This window comes from Ovis aries, chromosome 5 (genome assembly GCF_016772045.2).
Source record: "Ovis aries strain OAR_USU_Benz2616 breed Rambouillet chromosome 5, ARS-UI_Ramb_v3.0, whole genome shotgun sequence".
Classification (NCBI taxonomy): domain Eukaryota; kingdom Metazoa; phylum Chordata; class Mammalia; order Artiodactyla; family Bovidae; genus Ovis; species Ovis aries.
In genome coordinates, this window is record NC_056058.1 from 66,952,724 (window position 1) to 66,972,282 (window position 19,559).

The following is a 19,559-nucleotide window of genomic DNA, read 5'->3' on the forward strand; positions in this document are numbered from 1 at the left end:
TCCATTCGTGGCTTAGGTCTTCTTTCTTTTTTGAAATTTGGAGCTGGAGCAAGATGGTTGGGTTTTGAGATCTCCAAATGTCTGTATCAGGGCTTCCGTGATAAATCAAAAGAATCTACCTGCAATGCAGGATACCCCGATTCAATTCCTGGGTCGGGAAAGATCCCCTGGAGAAGGGATAGGCTACCCACTCCAGTATTCTTGGGTTTCCCTCGTGGCTCAGCTGGTAAAGAATCTGCCTGCAATGTGGGAGACCTGGGTTTAATTCCTGGGTTGGGAAGATCCCCTGGAGAAGGGAAAGGCTACCCAATCCAGTATTCTGGCCTGGAGAATTCCATGGACTCTCTATAGTCCATGGGGTGGCAAAAAGTCAGACATGACTGAGTGCCTTTCACTTTCACTTTTCAAGGACTGTAAGAAACAGCCTATGATCCTTCCCATGTGAGGGCTGCCTCTTGGACACACATCTTTATTCAAGAGTGGTGTCTTCAGGGTTTCCCACCCTGTTGCTCTCAGGGATAGATAGGGGAGAGAGCAAGCATGCCTAGAGCAAGCAGTTCACAAACACACCAGTAGTGCAAGTCCTAATCTCAACAACCCCTTTATCACATTTGGTAGTAATCACACTTTTTGACTGAACATCCTACTCGTAAATGGTGTTTATGTCCCACCCCAAAATATGTACAATTACAAAATAGACATCTGCTCTATTGTCAGTCTACATATTAGTCATTAGTAAAGTTATTTTTCTATATTTTAGACATGATAAATACAAATAGATACTCCATTCTTGTCATGCCTCATGGATCCTCTGGCCTTAATCTGGGCCTGTGTGAACCTACCTTTGAAGATCACTGCTCTGAACAATTGAGGTAACTTGAAGTAAATGAGTAAGAGTTCTTGAAGAAATGTGCCTTATGTTGATGGGGAAGAGACCCACTGCTAGGAGCACCTTAAGAGCATTTTGGGCTTTTCTTGCATAAGAATCTGGATGGGAAATGCATTAAATAAAACACTCTAGCCTTTGACCTTCCCTGGAGTTTCTCTTGGGATCAGTGATCAAAGCTTTGAAAAGAGATCTGCAGTTATTTCATATGCCAATGTCTCTTCAAGTTCTGCCCCATTCATATTACCATCACAATTTTTACCTTGTCAAAGTACCATGGTATTGTTATTTTAGGAATAGTTGTGTTTAAATTTTCTCATTTTCACTTAAATTCAAAAAGATTTTTTATATCACTATCATAAATGGAAAGTCAACTTCGCTTGCCATAAATAGTGAGAAATTAAAAAAAGAAAAAAAAAGCATGTAATTATTAAACCTTTCAAAACCACAATGAGATATCACCTCACACATATGAGAATGGCTATTACCAAAAAGACATGAGACAACAAGTGTTGTCGAAGATACGGAGAAAAGGGAACGCTTGTGCACCGTTGGTGGGAACGTAAATTGGTATAGACTCTATGGAAAACAGTATGGAGGTTCCTCAAAAAATTAAGACTAGAACTACTGTACAGAATTTTACTTCTGGTTTATATCCGAAGGAAATGAAAACAGGATATAAAAGAGATATCTACACTTGCAAGTACACTGCGATATTATTTACAATAGCCAAGATATGGAGACAACCTAAGTGTCTCTCAATAGATGAGTGGATAAAGATATGGAATATATGTACGACAGAATATTATTCAGCCATAAGAAAGATAGAAATCTTGCCATTTGTGAAAACATGGATGGAGTGTAAGGGCATTATGCTAAGTGAAATAAGTCAGACAGAGGAAGACAAATACTGCATGTTATCACTTGTAGTGGAATAAAAAAAAGTCAAACTCATACAAACAAAAAGTAGAAAAGTGGCTGAGAGGTGAGAGAAATAGGGAAAGATTGGTAAAAGAGTGCAAACTTTTGCCTCTAAGATGAATAAGTCCTGAGGATCTGATGTAAAACATGGTGACTGCAGTTTATAACATTGTATCATGTAACTGAAGTTGCTTAGATAGTAAATCTTAAATGGTCTCATCAAAAAAAAAGTATATGAGGTGATGGATGTGTTAATGAAGTAGGTGGGAGAATCTTTTCACAATGTAAACGTGTATCAATCAAATTGTTACAATGAACATGTTAAATATCATACAGTTTTGTCAATTATACCTCAATAAACCTCTGTTACCTTTTATTACCTCAATAAAGCTGGGGGAAAAAGCCTTTAAAAATGTCTCTTCCTCCCAAAGAAGAAAGAATTTCCACATGCTACCCAAAATCACCAAACCAACTGAAACAAACAGAAAATCAAAAGCTCCACATATTGGGAAGTACTGCCTTAAGCTATTTAAAAATTAACTTTGAGGGCTTCCCTGGTGGTACACAGTGCCTGAAGAATTGTGGATGGAATTTCATAACATTGTACAGGAGGCAGTGATCAAAACCATCCCTAAGAAAAAGAAATGCAAAAAAGGCAAAATGGGTTAGCTGAGGAGGCCTTACAAATAGCTGAGAAAAGAAGAAAAGCAAGAGGCACAGGAGAAAAGGAAAGATATACCCATCTGAATGCAGAGATCCAAAGAATAGCACAGAGAGATAGGAAAGGCTTCCTAAGTGAACAATGCAAAGAAATAGAGGAAAACAATAGAATGGGAAAGACTAGAGGTCTCTTCAAGAAAATTAGAGATACCAAGGGAACATTTTTTGCAAAGATGGGAACAATAAAGGACAGAAATGGTATGGACCTAACAGAAGCAGAATATATTGAAAAGAGGTGGCAAGAATATACAGAAGAACTATACGAAAAGGATCTTAAAGACCTAGATAACCACAATGGTGTGATCATTCACCTGGAGCCAGACATCTTGGAGTGCGAAATCAAGTGGGCCTTAGGAAGCATCACTATGAACAAAGCTAGTGGAGGTGATGGAATTCCAGTTGAGTTATTTCAAATCCTAAAAGATAATGTTGTTACATTGCTGCACTCAATATGCCATCAAATTTGGAAAACTCAGCAGTGGCCACAGGACTGGAAAAGGTCAGTTTTCATTCCAGTCCCAAAGAAGTGTAATGCCAAGGAATGCTCAAACTGCCACACAATTGCACTCATTTCACATGCTAGCAAAGTAATGCTCAAAATTCTCCAAGCGAGGATTCAACAGTACGTGAAATGAGAACGTCGAGATGTTCCAGCTGGATTTAGAAAAGGCAGAGGAACCAGAGATCAAATTGCCAACATGTGTTGGATCATAGAAAAAGCAAGAGAATTCCAGAAAAACATCTACTTCTGCTTCATTGACTACCCTAAAGCCTTTGACTGTGTGAATCACAACAAACTGTTGAAAATTCTTCAAGAGATGGGAATACCAGACCACCTTACCTGCCTCCTGTGAAACCTGTATGCCGGTCAAGAAGCAACAGTTAGAACCGGACATGGAACAACAGACTGGTTCAGAATTGGGAAAGGAGTTCAGAATTACATCAAGGCTGCATATTTTCACCCTGTTTATTTCACTTATATGCAGAGTACATCATGTGAAATTCTGGACTGGATGAAGCACAAGCTGGAATCAAGGTTGCTGGGGGAAATATCAATAGCCTCAGATACGCAGATGACATCACCCTTATGACAGAAAGCAAAGAGGAACTAAAGAGCCTCTTGATGAAAGTGAAAGAGGGGAGTGAAAAACTGTTTTAAAATTAACATTCAAGAAACTAACATTACGGCATCTGGTTCCATCATTTCATGGCAGATGGGGAAAAAATGGAAACAGTGACAGACTTTTTTTCTTGGGCTCCAGAATCACTGCAGATAATGACTGCAGCCATGCAATTAAAAGATGCTTGTTCCTTGGAAAGAAAGCTATGACCAACCTAGATAGTATATTAAAGAGCAGAGACATTACTTTGCTGACAAAGGTCCATTTAGTCAAAGCTATGGTTTTTTCCAGTGGTCATGTATGGATATGACAGTTGGACCATAAAGAAGGCTGACTGCCAAGGAATTGATGCTTTTGAACTGTGGTGTTGGAGAAGATCCTTGAGAGTCCCTTGGACTGCAAAGAGATCAAACCAGTCAATCCTAGAGGAAATCAACCCTGAATATTCATTGGAACAACTGTTGGTGAAGCTCCAATACTTTGGCCACCTGATGTGAAGAGCTAGACTCTAGAAAAGACCCTGATGCTGGGAAGGATTGAAGGCAGGAGGAGGAGGGGATGACAGAGGATGAGATGGTTGGATGGCATCACTGACTCAATGGACATGAGTTTGAGCAAGCTCCAGGAGATGGTGAAGGACAGGGAATCCTGGCATGCTGCAGTCCATGGGGTCGCAAAGAGTCAGACGCAACTGAGCAGCTGAACAACAACAACAGTGGATAAGAATCTGCCTCCCAATGCAGCAGACACAGGTTCCATCTCTGATCTGGGAAGATCCCACATACCGCAGAGCATCTAAATCCCGTGAGCCACAGCTGCTGAAGCCTGTGTGCCTGGAGCCTGTGCTCCACAGCAAGAGAAGGCCATGCACCTCAGTGAAGAGTAGCCCCCACTCATTGCAACCAGAGAAAGCCTGCACAGCACGGAAACCCAGTGCAACTAAGAATAAATAAATAATTTTTTAAAAAAAACCAATATATTTTGTAGACTTTCCTTTAATTGGTTTTGCTGGCTCTCTTGGCACGTGTAATCATGCAACAGATTATATCCTGAATCCGTGAGATGTTTTCCTCTTCCGTTTGGAAGCTGTAGACGGTGCAGGGTGTAGCACTGTGAGTGCTAGGGTTCTCAGGCGCCTTCTGGCTCTGCCACTGAGTGCTGTGCTGTGTGCCACAGGACCTCGTTTCCCCAGTCACCCACTGACCTGAGAAGTCTATATTCTCAGCTCTGTCAATGTCAGTGGTTCTCCTCCCGTATCATAGGTTTCTGGTTTTGTTTTGTTTTGTTTTAAAATAAGATCCCATCTGGTGTTAGTGGTGCTAACAATTTGAGAATCAGCTTGTATGTTCTCTGGAAATATTTAGTCTCAGTTTTTTTCCTAGCTCTATCAGGAAAGTTATAGGACCTCAGTTTCTCCTTCTGGAAAAGGAAACTAGCCTAGTGTAACTGAAATATGATGGTTTGTTTTCTGGAAAAAAAAAAAAAAAGGAAGTATGCTGCACAGAGAAGGAAGAACCAATCTGTATACCAACCAACACCCAGATGGGCATGAGTTCTGGCCACCTGGCTGTGACATTTCCTCAGGGCTGTGTCCTTAGTGCCCTGGGCAGTGAGTCAGCAGGGCCTGAACACTCAACACATCCACTGTTGTGGAGGAAAGCCAGCAGATCAAGCACAAGTCAAGGCAGCATGTGGGAAGTGACTTTAAGTGCAGCTCTAAGGGGCCACATACCACACCTCCAGCAGGCTGCGTAACAGCACAGGCTTGGGAGTTAGAAGAGCTGCCAGGACCGTGGACCATTTTCTTCAACTCTGCTGAGCCCCTGTTTGCTCCTAATCTGGAAAATGAGGCATACACTGTGGATTTGTGTGTTATTTCAGTAGCACTTGATAAAGAGTATAGGCTCTCCTCCGACTCTTTCTTCTTTGAGCATGTCTGGCCTGGAAACGATGGTGAGAGGCCCAAGTCCGCTGTTTCCTTGGCTGGGTTCAGTTTCCACCTGACTCTTCGAGTGTGTCCTAGTGTTTAAAGACTCAGGTCCATATAATTACACTCCACTTTGCATATATTTTATTATGTGCTATACATAACTCTATATGTTTATGCATATATAGCTGTATAGGCTTATATACACAAATCCATGACAACTTAAGGGATTTTCAAGGGCAATTCTGACACTACCCAATATCGGTCATATTCCTGCTTCTACAATCAAACCCAACACAAGCTGTAACTTCATTGTATAATAATTTCAACTGACAGGACAATCATGAGAATTCAATGGGAGAATGCCCCAAAACTTTTTAGCATAATGCCTGGCACATAGATGATCATAAAAGTTAATAGAACCTTGATTATAATATTATTATTATTTTTCACCCAGAGAGGGAACTATCAGTTTTAAGTGCCTACTCTGTTGTTATTATTGATATAATTATCCAAGGAAAGAGAGAGTGATCACTTCCCTATGTTCCTCAGTCTTCACAGAGAAGTATGAGTATTTCAACAGACAGACCATGAGTCCAGGTGAAGGCCTCTAGGATCCCAGTTCAGTGACGGAAGAACAGGCGCTGAATATGCCTGTACTGGGGAGCGGTCTCCTTTGGTTGGTACATGTGAGCAGAGCCAGTGGATAAAATCTGGAGAGGTAGCCTGTAGTTAGACGGCCTTGAATATCTAGACTTGATTCAGTTGGGAATGTTATGAGTGGAGAAAGATGCATAAGATTTCTGAAATGAAGGGAAGATTAGAAACATGGAAACCAGTTAGGAATCTGTTACAAGGTGTTTGTGAAAGTCTTTTTGAAATCAGATGAGAATGGTGGCAGAGGGAATGGAAAAGATGTTAGTCGATTCAGAGCCATGTTACTGCTGCTGCTGCTGCTGCTAAGTCGCTTCAGTTGTGTCCGACTCTGTGCGACCCCATAGACGGCAGCCCACCAAGCTCCCCTGTCCCTGGGATTCCCCAGGCAAGAACACTGGAGTGGGTTGCCATTTCCTTCTCCAATGCATGAAAGTGAAAAGTGAAGGTGAAGTCGCTCAGTCGTACCCGACTCTTAGCGACCCCAGGGACTGCAGCCTACCAGGCTCCTCTGTCCGTGGGATTTTCCAGGCAAGAGTACTGGAGTGGAGTGCCATTTGCCTTCTCCGCAGAGCCATATTAATCCTGTGTATTTCCTGAGCAGATCTTGTATATTTTATTGTTCTTTTTAGCTACAAAGAGTTATATAGTCTCATCTTTTCAAAGTTTTTGATGTTTTTCCCATCCAATAACAAATTTTGAAAATTCCTTTTAAAGTATAAAATATATAATTTTGAAAGCTACAATAGGAATTTAAATAATGACTTAGAATTACTGAATAATTTGATCAACCACAGCACTGACGGCTGGTTCCTGAGAATGCACCTGGGAAGCCCATAGAAAAATCCTCAGCATGGGGCCCATACTTGCCATATAACAATAAATTGTCTCAGATTGCTCCTAAATGAAACCAACTGAACCTATTATCTGCCACCAAACAGTTTTGGAACATGGTCTAGTAAAGGGGGAAAAAAGAATAATAAAAGGAGGTTGCTTCACACATATGTTACAAGGGGTAAATGAATATTATTACTTACGTGTTCCGAGTTTAAGCTATTTGTTAGTGTTTAAGATATGCAGTTGTACATACGAGATGCATGATAATTTCTTAGGAAAATTTTTCTTTAAAAACAAAAATTGTTTTTGTCATTTTTGTATTAAAAATGCTACAAGTATAATTACATCTGCTTGATAGTATGGCATTAGAATTCCTTCAAATAAATGTCTCCCCTCCCATTCAGAGTTAGAGATTTTTATTGCATATCCAAATATATGATTTCCTACTAGTTTGTGACATAGAATATTATCATAGTTACATGAACAATACAACCTGTTCTTCCCTTCTAAACCACTTCCCTTTATCACTGAGTCTATCATTGGAAGTTTTTGGTATTTGACTTTGCATCTGTAATGTGAGCATATTAAATGGGATGGTAGATGTGGTGTCAATTTTTATATAGTTTTTTGGGGAAATGGATCTTACATTCCTACAAATAATGTAATAATTTCTGTGTAAGAATTCAAGGTAATGTTTTATTTAACAAAGGAGTTGCTTGCACACCTGAGAGATTACAGAATTTTACATTTGTATTTGATACTGTAGGTTCTTTCAAAGACAACCAAAATTCTCGATTTGTGACAGAATACCTCATTTGGAATAAAACACTTTTCCTGGCATAGGGAATGGGTGGGTCTTAATTCCCATTTTAAAATGTATTCCCATGGTATGCATTTTCACTTATTTTCCAGCCATGAAATGAGAAAAAAATCAAAATAAACAGAATAAAGTCTAAGAGCTTTCTTCTTGAAAAGACCAAGGGGAGAAAACGGAACCCAATCAAGGGCCCCATATCAAGGTAAGATGAACCAAAATCCAAAATAAGCCAAATGACACTTCCTAAAAAATTAAACACAGAATTATTACATGATCCAGTAATTTCACTTCTGAGCATATACCCAAAAGAACTGAAAGCAGGAACTCGAACAGATATTTGTGCACCCATGTTCATAGCAGCATTTTTCACAACAACCAGCAAGTGGAAACAGCGTACGTTTAACTAACAGGCAGAATTTCATTCCTCCTAGGGTCGCAAAGAATTGGACACAACCAAGCGACTGAACTGAGCTGAACTGAACTCAGGCTGACTAATATTCTATTGCGTATACATACTTTTACAACAACAACAACCGAAAGCATGTACACAAAATAGAATACTGTTCAGCCTTGAAAGGAATGAAATTCTGACATACTTTAAACTTTGGGTGAACTTTAAGACATGCCAAGTGAAATAAGTCAGAGAAGGCGATGGCACCCACTCCAGTACTCTTGCCTGGAAAACCCCATGGACGGAGGAGCCTGGTAGGCTGCAGTCCATGGGATCTCGAAGAGTCAGACATGACTGAGCGACTTCACTTTCACTTTTCACTTTCATGCATTGGAGAAGGGAATGGCAATCCACTCCAGTGTTCTTGCCTGGAGAATCCCAGGGACGGGGGGAGCCTGGTGGGCTGCCGTCTATGGGGTCGCACAGAGTCGGACACGACTGAAGCGACTTAGCAGCAGCAGCAGCAGCAAGTGAAATAAGTCAGACACAAAAGGACACATACTATATGAACACATTTATATCAGGTCTCTAGAGTAGTCAAATTCAGACAGAAAGTAGAATGGTGGTTTCCAGGGGCTGAGGTGAGGAGCAAGTGGGGAGTTAGAGTTTAATGAATTACAGTTTCAGTTGGGGAAGATGGACAAGTTCCAGAGATGGATGGTGATGATGGTTGCAAGATAATGTGAATGTACCTAAGCCATAGAACTGTACACTTTAAAATGATGAAAATGGCAAATTTGATGCTATTTTATCACATTTATACACATAAGTTTACCACATTATACACGTAAAATATATTATGTATTTTTTTTACCACAGTTTAAAAAGATAAGCCAAATAAAATAGATAGTTGAATTTCTGAGAATTTACAATTTTCCCAATTGCCCTTAATATTCTCCCAAATATATATGTAAGCAGTTACTTCAGTGAAAACAGAGTGGTGGGTAGACATTTAGTTGTGAAAATGCAAGTTCTTAGGTCTAATATCCCCTCACTTAGGATATAATCTAAAACAAGTTTTTAATGCATATATCCCTCAAGAAATCTCATCAATAAACTCAGGAAGTGTGGTCCTGATCACACAACTATTAGAAGGGTGTACCACTTACTTGAGTGTCTCATTTAGATTGGTCATCAATACCTGACTCCTACCTACATGGGGAGTGAGGGATGCCTTTGAGGGATCCAGCAGTCCCCAAGTTACCTGCAGACACATAGCATTTCCATTCCAAATAGTCTCTAATTCACTTCAAGTCCATTTTGTATCAACTTGAGCCTGATATTTCCTGCCTTTCCCATCTGGAAAAGCAAAGGCTTTCCCTGCCTTTCCTTTTGTCGTTGTTGTTTAATTTCATTGGTTTTTGGCTGCGCTGGGTCTTCGTTGCTGTGCGGGCCTTTCTCTAGTTGTAGTGAGCAGGGGCTACTCTCTAGTTGTTTCTTGTTGCAGAGCACGGGCATGCGGGCTTCAGTAATTGCTGGTATGTAGGCTCAGTAGTCATGGTTCCCGGGCTTTAGGGAACAGGCTCAATAGTTGTGGGGCAGGGGCTTAGTTGGGCATGTGAGATCTTCCTGGACCAGGGATCAAACCTGTGTCTCCTGTACTGGCAGGTGGATTCTTCACCCCTGAGCCACCAGGAAAGCCCGAGACTCCTTTGCTTTAAGAATCTTGGCAAATGTGTGGTTTAGCAGAACACAATGGAAGGCATTTTTGAAGCATAGACATTGTAAGCCTCAAATCAGGCATGCAGGAGAAAGAAGTAGTTCTTAAGAAGTGTGGCCACTAGTTTGGGGAGAGGGTTAGCACAAGTATAGAGCTACAAAGACATGAGTCGCTAACAGTGGATTGTTAACCTCCCAAACTCGATTCAATGTGACAGTGACACTTCACAGCACGTTGCATCCAATCTCATTTGAAGCTGACAAAGATTGTTTCTGCTTTACATCTATTGGTTTATTAATGGTCTACAGCCTCTTAAGCAGATGCATATTCATTAGGTAGCCAGCTGTTAGGAGGTTCCCAGATGTCGAATGTAACTCTGTCTTGGAACATTTTTTTTTTTTCCTTATCATGAAACAAAGTAATTGAGGCCTTATTAAAGAACTAGTTAATTACTAAAGCGATACCTTATGGCACCCTTTTTATCATTCAAATTTGAGAGCTCTTGGGATATCTAAAAATTTGGAGAAGAGACAGCATTTAAGAGCCAATCTTTATTATATAATAGTAAATATATATAGGCAGATATTTTACATGTGGAGATAATATATACATACTTTTCCATGTGGGAGAAGTTAAAAGAAAGTGAAACATTCCTAACAACTGAAAAATTTCAACTACAGTATCCTTTCCTTTGTTCAGTTAGGTCCAAAGGACTACACTGATAAGCCTACTAAATTAATTAAAGTTACTTTAATATTTCTTTTATCTAACCTTATCACTTTCCTATAAAAGATGACTGGAAAAACGGGTCTTTCTGTAACATGCCTCACTTACGCTTTCATTAAAGCTCCTATTTTTTCTGTCAAAAATAAGATAGTTCAATTACTGGCACGCAAACTAGGATTTTCAAATTGCCAAGTATTTCTAAATACCCTTTATAGCAGTCTGTATACATAGGGAGAGAGACTGTGCCATATATATATATGTATATGTGTATATATATGTGTGTGTGCGTATATATATATATATATATATATATGATTGTGTTGTTGATCTCTTCATTTCAAATACATTTAAAAACTCTGCCTTTGTACTCTCCTCCTTTCACATTTACTGTTTTTGATGTCATATTTTACATCTAATTGTTTTATGTATCCCTTAGCTGCTGATTGTGGATATAGATAATTTTACTGCTTCTGTCTCATAACCTCCCTGCTTAGCTTTGTGTATGGATGACTTCCTACCTTTACTGTATGTTCACCTGTACCAGTGAGCTTTTTCATGTTGTAATTTTCTTATTTCTAGTTGCGGCATTTTCTTTTTTGCCTAGAGAAGTTTCTTTAACATTTGTTGAAAAGCTGGTTTGGTGGTGCTGAACTCTTTTAGCTTTTGCTTATCTGTAAGTCTTTTGATTCCTCCATCAATTCTGAAAGAGAACATTGCTGGGTAAAGTATTCTTGGTGCTCAGCTTTTCATCTTCCATCACTTTAAACATTGTACCACTCTGGCTGGACCAAAGAGTTTCTATCAAAAAATCAGCTGATAGCCTTATGGGAGTTCCCTTGTATGTTATTTGCTGCTTCTCTCTTGCTACTTTTAATATCTAATTTTTGTCATTTTGATTACAATGTGTCATGGTGTGTTCCATTGCAGCTTAATTCTATGTGGGACTCTTCGCTTCCTGGACTTGGGTGACTAATTCCTTTCCCAAGTTACGGATGTTTTTAGCTATTATGTCTTCAAATATCTCCTTAGACCCTTTATCTCTCTCTTCTCCTTTTGGGACCCCCTATGATATGAATATTAGTGTACTTGATGTTGTCCCAGAGGTTTCTTAAACTGTTCTCATTTCTTTTCATTTTTGCTTCTTTCTGATCAGCAGCAGTGATTTCCACTACTCTGTCTTCCAGCTTGTTGATTCATTTCTCTGTATCATTTACTCTACTGTTACATCTTTCTAGTGTATTTTTCCTTTCAGTTATCGTATTCTTCATCCCTGGGCTTTTAAAAATTATTTTCTTTTTGTTAAAAACTTCTTTGTGCATCCATTCTTCTTCTGAATTCTTTGAATATCTTTAGATCGTTACTCTGAACTCTTTCTCAGGTAGATTGCCTATCTCCACTTCACTTAGTTCTTCTCAGGTTTTTTCTTGTTCTTTCACATGGAGCATATTCCTCTGTCACCTCATTTTGTCTGAGTTGCTGTTTGTTTTATTTAAGTCTGTGGTTAGTTATGTTTCTTGACCTTGGAGAAGTGGTCCTCTGTAGGAAGTGTCTTATGCATCCCAGCCGTGCACTCCCCTCTGGTCACCCAAGCTAAATGCTCTAGGGGTTCTGCCTAAGAGGGATGTGTGGGACCTTCTGAAGTGGTGACTGAGCATGTGGGTAGTCTGGTAGGCTTGACTGGCCCCTCACTTGGTTGATTGCCGGGCCCTGCTTTGTGTGGTTGCTGCTGGCTAGAAGGGTCTGGTTACTAGGTGGCTGTCTTTTAAACCCTAGAAGGCCCTAGGGGCTAGTGCTAACTCACTGGTGGGTGAAGACAGGGTTCGGAAGAAGACTCTGGGGCTGTTGCTCACCCATGGGTGAGCCAGTGCCAGGCTACTGTTGGCAGGCAGAGCTGGGTCCTTGAGTCTGGCTACAGGGCTCAGGGATCCCAGAGCTAGTGTCAGATCACTGAGGGTGGGACAAAGAGGAGGGGGCTGGTTCCTGGCACACATTTGGGTATGGGGCCTGGGGTATCCTGAAGCTTTTTGTTGGCCTGCTAGTGGGCAGGGCCAGGGCGCAGCTGGTCCCAGGGCAGGATCTGGCCTGCTCTGGGTGGACTGGGTCTGCAGGCTGTGGGATTGTGGTTTTCTTGTGCCTGGTGTCTGCCCCCTGGTGAGTGAGGCTGATCCAGAGGCTAGTTCAGGCTTCCTGGACGGCAGGGCTGGTGCCTGACCACTGCTGGGTGGAACTGCGTCTCAGCCCTCTAGTGGGCAGCAGTGTGTCTAGGGGGCGGGTCTGGAGGTGGCTGAGGGCTTGAAAAGTCTTTAAACAGACTGTCTGCCGATGGGTGGAGCTGTGTCTGGTCTGGTCCCACTCAGTCTCTTCCTCTTTTTCCCTTCCTTCCTTCATCTTACTAAATTTTGCCTGGATTTGTATATTCCTTTCCAGTGGTCAAGGACTCCTGCCACTACTCGGCTGGTGTCTTCTGCACCTGAAGATATATTGCTGACGCATCCGTGTAAAGAGATGTGCTCCACATCCACCTACTCCTCGGCCATCTTGTCTTCCCCCTCCAGGGTTTTTCTACTCTGGCACCTTGGCCCCTGAATTTCTCCAAATGCCCTATAAAAATCCTATTTTATACATGCCAATTCAGATAGTCCCTTAAGAGCACCTTAAATCTAGAAAATCCATTTCTACTTTTATTTGATGACTGAGCATCTCAATTCTATTTCTCAAATGCAAGTATCACAGGAGCTAATTAAAAATTGCCAAGAGCACATAATCGTTAGAAAACATTGCAGTGCTCTTTTTGGAAATGGATTCCCTACCTAAACAAGTAATCCAAGGCCATCCAACTGTACTGTGGCTTGTTCTTTTTATGTCTTCCCATCCCTTGAGGAGCCTTTGTGTTATGCTACTCCAAATCTATTGGTTTTTCCTGCCTTTGAGGTTTGGTTAATGCCCTACACAAGTTATATCACTATTTCTACAAAAGAAGTAAAAGGTTTTATTCTTCAGAAGAGATTAGTTTTTATTTGCTCTTTGGCTCATATCCTGCTGGTAACCTTTAGAAAATGTAAATAGATTTTAGTGCTTACTTACAAAACATAGTAGTTAACAACCATTTACTAGCTGTTAATAACCATTTACTAGCTGTCTACTATGTATGGCATCTGGCCCATTGTGGTCAGAGATCAGGGATATGCAAGAAAAATCGACAATATCTCTGTAGGACATGACAGTCTTCAGATTAAAAGATCTGAAATATTAATAGAGTAGTAATGTGGGATAGTGGAATAATATTGGATTTGGATTCAAAAAACCTACCCTAGGAGATGTGGTTTCAGTCACAGCTTTGCTCTCTTGGAGCCTGTTTCCTCATCTTTAACAAGGAGATAATAACAGTTTTACCTTCTTAGCTTAGGACTATTATGAGTATCAAGGAGGAAATGACTGTGAAGCCATTCTGTAAACTAATATGCAAATGCAGGTTATGACTATTTGAAATACTCAGCTGGTCTTTCTTTATAAATGCCTCTGAGATACCAAAATTCATATCTTTCACATATAAATGCACTATTAATGTATTTCCGATTCAACAATAATTATCAAACCATTGCCATGCGGTTTGCCACTCAAGTTTTTAAAATGAACCCTGTGACACTCTGTAATGACTTATATGCGAAAAGAATCTAAAAAAGAATAGATATATGTATAACTGATTGACTTTGCTGTACAGCAGAAGCTAACACAACACTGTAAAACAACTATACTCCAATGAAAATTTAAAAATGAAAAAATTGAGCCCTGTGACAACCATGGCAATGGAAACAGGCTAGGGCTTCAGAATACACTATCTCTGGTGGTCAAAATTCCCTCTGAGGAAATTTTGAGGAAAGTGAAGTAATTACTTACTTCAGCCCTCAAAGCACCAATTATTTTTTTTAAACTTTTAAATGCTTTAGCATAAATTATTAAAAGATTATAAAGTATACATTTTTAAAGGGAGGAATCTGTGACTTTTTAAAATTGAGGTATAGTTGACTTACTGCTGTACAGCAAAGTGATACAGTTACATGGACATGACTGAGTGGTTGAATTGAACTGAACATTTAAATTATATATATATATATATATATATATATATTCTTTTCCATTATGGTTTATGATAGAATAGCGGGAGACCAGGGATTGATCCCTGAGTCCAGAAGATCCTGTGGAGAAGGGAACGGCACTCCAGTTTTCCTGCCTGGAGAATTCCATGGACAGAGGAGCCTGGTAGGCTACAGGCCACGGGGTTGCAGAGTCGGACACGACTGAGCAACTAATATTTGCATATGGTTCTCTGTGCTAGGACCTTGTTGTTTATCCATTCTACATATAAAAGTTTACATCTGATGACTCCAGCCTCCCACTCTACCCCATCCCTCCCTCTGGGCAACCGCCATTTTGGTCTGTCTGTGATTCTGTTTCTGCTTCCACATATCATGTGGTATTTGTCTTTCTCTTTTTAACTTCACTTAGTATGATAATCTTTAGTTGCATCCATGGTGCTGCAAATTATTTCATTCTTTTTTATGGCTAGTGGTATTCCATTATATATGTGTGTGTGTGTATATATATATCTATCTATCTATCTATCTATCTATCTATCTATATATACAAACCACATCTTTATCCATTCATCTGTTGATGGACATCCATATCTTGGCTGTTGTGAATAGTGCTGTTATGAACATAAGGGTGTGTATATCTTTTTGAATTACATAATTTGTCCAGATATATGCCCAGGAGTGGGATTGCTGGATCATATGGTAATTCTTAGTTTTCTGAGGAACCTCTATACTGTTTTTCAGAGTGACTGCACCAACTTACCTTCCCATCAACAGTGTATGAGGGTTCCCTTTTCCTCATACCCTTGCCAGCATTTGTTATTTGTAAAGTTTTTAATGACAGCCATTCTGATCAGCGTGAGGTGGTACCTCATCATAGTTTTGGTTTGCATTTTTAGCCATGTTGAGCATCTTTTAATGAGTCTCTTGGCCATCTATATTTCTTCTTTGGAGAAATGTCTATTTAGGTCTTCTGTCCATTTTTGTATTGGCTGTTTTGTTGTTGAGTTGTATGAGCTGTTTGTATATTTTGAAAATTAAGCCCTTATCTGTCACATCATTGGCAAATATTTCCTACCATTCTGTAGGTTCTCTTTTCGTTTTGTTTATGGTTTCCTTTGCTGCTGAAAAGCTTGCAAGTTTGATTAGGTCCCATTTTTGTTTGTTTTTCTGTTGCCTTGCCTTGGGAGATTGACTGAAGAAAATATTGGTGCCATTAATGTCAGAGAATATTTTGTCTGTGTTCTCTTTTTATGTTTAAGTCTTTAAGCCATTTTGAGTTTGTTTTTGTGTATGGTGAGAGGGTGTGCCCTGACTTCATTGATTTACATGTGGCTGTCCAGTTTTCCCAACACTTGCCAAAGAGACTTTTCCTATTGCCGCGTTTGTTGACAATTAATTGACTGTAGGTATGTAGGCTTATTTGTGGGCTCTCTAGTCTGTTCCATTGATCCATATGTCTGTTTTCCTGCCAATATCATGCTGTCTTGATTACTGTAGTTTTGAGTAGTCTGAAGTCTGGGAAGATTATGCCTCTTGCTTTGTTCTTTTTCTTCAGGATTGGTTTGGCAATTCTGGGTCTTTTGTGGTTCCATATGAATTTTAGGATTATTTTTTCTAGTTCTGTGAAAAATGTCATGGGTAACTTGATAGGTAGATTGCCCAAAGCACCTACTGTCACCGTGTCCTTGCTTATCTCCCCAATCCCTATCCTTTCATATGGAGCTCTAGATACACCCTTCTAAACTTTTGATGTTACTTATCCACTTGGAGTTTTCACATGCGTAGTTCATAGGGCTGGCTCCTTCTCATTATTCTTCAGATCTCTGCACGAATAAACACATGGAAGAAAATGTGGGTAGTCGTTCTCTGGTTAAGTGACTCATTACCATATCGCAGTCTTGTTTCCCAGCTGGACGGGTTTGGACTTTCTACAATTCTATCATAACTGTTTTGGGACTGTTTTCTTTGATTTAATTTTTAATGATTAAGTAAAATATCATGAAAAAAAAAATCTAGGAATACTTGAACACAGTCTACTACCTAATACTTCAGCTATGTTTTAGAAAATACAGTCCAATAAAACTGGTTTGTAAATTACCAGACACAAAAGATTGACTCAGAGACCTTCAGATTTGACCCATTTTCTCTTTCTTCTCAAAGGATGGTTGAACCTTGAAAGGAGGCTCAAAAGTGTCATAATTCACTCAGCACTCAACACCGTTTCTCATTCTAAGCTTTCCCCCAAAATATAGAGCAGGTAAGAAACTTAAGTTCTTCATAATTATAAGAAGATAGTAAATATACACTATGTATCAGAAGAAATAATCTCAAAATCTGAGCAAAAGCTCTGGTGTCACTAATTTTTAATATTCAGGGCCCAGACAGCAATTTCATGACAGGCACTTTACTTGTGACTAAAGTGAAAGGCAAAACTAAATTCTTTGTACCTCAAGCAGATCACCTAATAATCAAAATGAATCAAGTAAATGGAGACGTAGTAAACAGGAAATACTTACCTATTAATTCTCAGTGGATAGCAGCAGTTCCCCAAGTGTGGCCAGAGGACCACTAGAAAGCCCTGAGACCCATTCGGGGACCTATGAGGTTCCACCTTTTCCAACCACTTATTCCTGAGGCCGGATTTTTTTCATGTATTTCCACCAAAACAACATGGCATAACAGATTGAATGCAGAAGCAGGTAAGAGAATCCAGCTGTGTTTCATTAATCCAGGTAATAAAGAGAAATGTAAAACAATGCCACTCTTCCCACAAATTTATTTTGAAAAACATGTTTTTAAATAAAAGTGTAATTTGGCAGATAATGGGCTTGTTACTGTAAAACCAATTGATATTTTTAAAGATTTTTCTGTTTTAAAAAATGTTTTTAAGAAATATTTTATTTGTATTTATTTTTGCCCCAGCTGGGTGTTCATGGCTGCATGTGGGCTTTCTCTGGTTTTGCTGCCTGGGGGCTACTCTTTGTTGAGGTGCGCAGACTTCTCATTGTTGGCTTCTCTTGTTGCAGACCACGGGCTCTAGGCACCGTGGGCACAGTGGTTGCATCATGTGGGCACAGTGGTTGCCACCTGTGGGCTCTAAGGCATGCGGGCTTCCATTGTTGTGGCCCGTGGGCTCTAGAGTGCAGTCTCAGTAGTTGTGACTCAGGGGCTTAGTTGCTCCACATCATTTGGAACACATGCCCCCTGCATTGGCAAGTGGGTTCTTACTGTGCCATCAGCAAAGTCCCTAAAGTTTCTGTTTTTATTTCAAATACAGTTAATATTATTAGATATGACCCACATAAACAAAAGCTCTTTGGGGTCCTCATTAAAGGCATTAAAGGGGTCCTGAGGTCAAGCTACTCTATACACCAACTATAAGCACTTTTATCTCAAAAAGAATGTGCTTGGAGCTTATAAAGAATACAGACGCAAGATGGACAGTTAGAAAAATTAAATGGAAATGTAAGGTTCCATAGTCCAGGACTCCATTACTTAATGTAATGACACTTTATTACCTATTTTTTTGGCTGAGCCGTATGGCTTGTAGGATTGTAGTTCCCTGACGAATAACTGAACCCAGGCCACCACTACAGTGAAGTGCTGAGTCCTAACCACTGGACTGCCAGGGAATTCCTGACATTTATTTTAAAGAGTAACAAATTATGTTTGCCCATCAGAACTTTCAAATCCATCCCAAATTTCTGGGAAAGTAAACATTGAATTGGCTGCATGCTGATTCCTCACCTAGTGGGGTAAGCCAGGGCAGTGTGACAGAGTGCCAGGAGTTACAAGGCTGCCACTGTCTGAAGGATTAAGGTTATAATGAGGTAAAAGTACACATAAAATTCTTTTTTTAAAAGTCAGATTGCTTCTCTGGATGTTAGAAGAAGAATAAGATCTTAGTTAACAAAACTGCAAGAAGTCAGTAGAAAAGTTGAGATCTCTACTGCTTCTAAAAGCTGCGAACATCCTAATGAGGGTTATTTGTGTGGCAAATCAAGAGCTCACTTTCACAGTAGTCTCCCTCACATCTGCACTAATGTAGTAAGTAGGAGTCAATACATTAACAAAACAGCTCACTTACAATTTTGTTAAAAAGAATTAAATGCAGGCAAATAGGAAAATCTTCAATTAGAAATCAACTGTCTCTCAGGCTTTAATTTTTATTTTTGGTTGTACTGGATCTTTGTTGTTCTATGCAGGCTTTTCATTGAGGTGGCTTCTTGTTGTCGGGCACAGGCTCGGGCGCGGGTTTCCGTAGCTGCAGCACACAGGCTCAGCAGCTGCAGCTTCCGTGCTCGAGTGCAGGCTCAGGAGCTGCGCAGTACCAATCTAGTCGCTCCCTGGCATGTGCAATCATCCCAGGCCAGGGACTGAACTGTTGTCGCCTGCATTGGCAGGCAGATTCTCATCCACTGTGGCACCAGGGGAAGTCCTTCTCATGCTTTCTTGAAAAGTAAAAGTGTTAGGTGCTCAGTCATGTCCAACTCTTTGCAACCCCATCGACTGTAGCCCGCCAGGCTCCTCTGTCCATAGCATTCTCCAGGCAAGAATACTGGAGTGGGATGCCGTTTCTTTAACTACACTCATATTCTAAGAATATGAGGTTTTGGGGTTTGACATATAGGTTAAAATGACATGTGGTGAAATGGTTGGCACAGTGACTGGTGCATAGGACATTCCTGACATTTAAGCATATTTACATAAATAATAAAAACGAGATGCAGAGAACAAACATT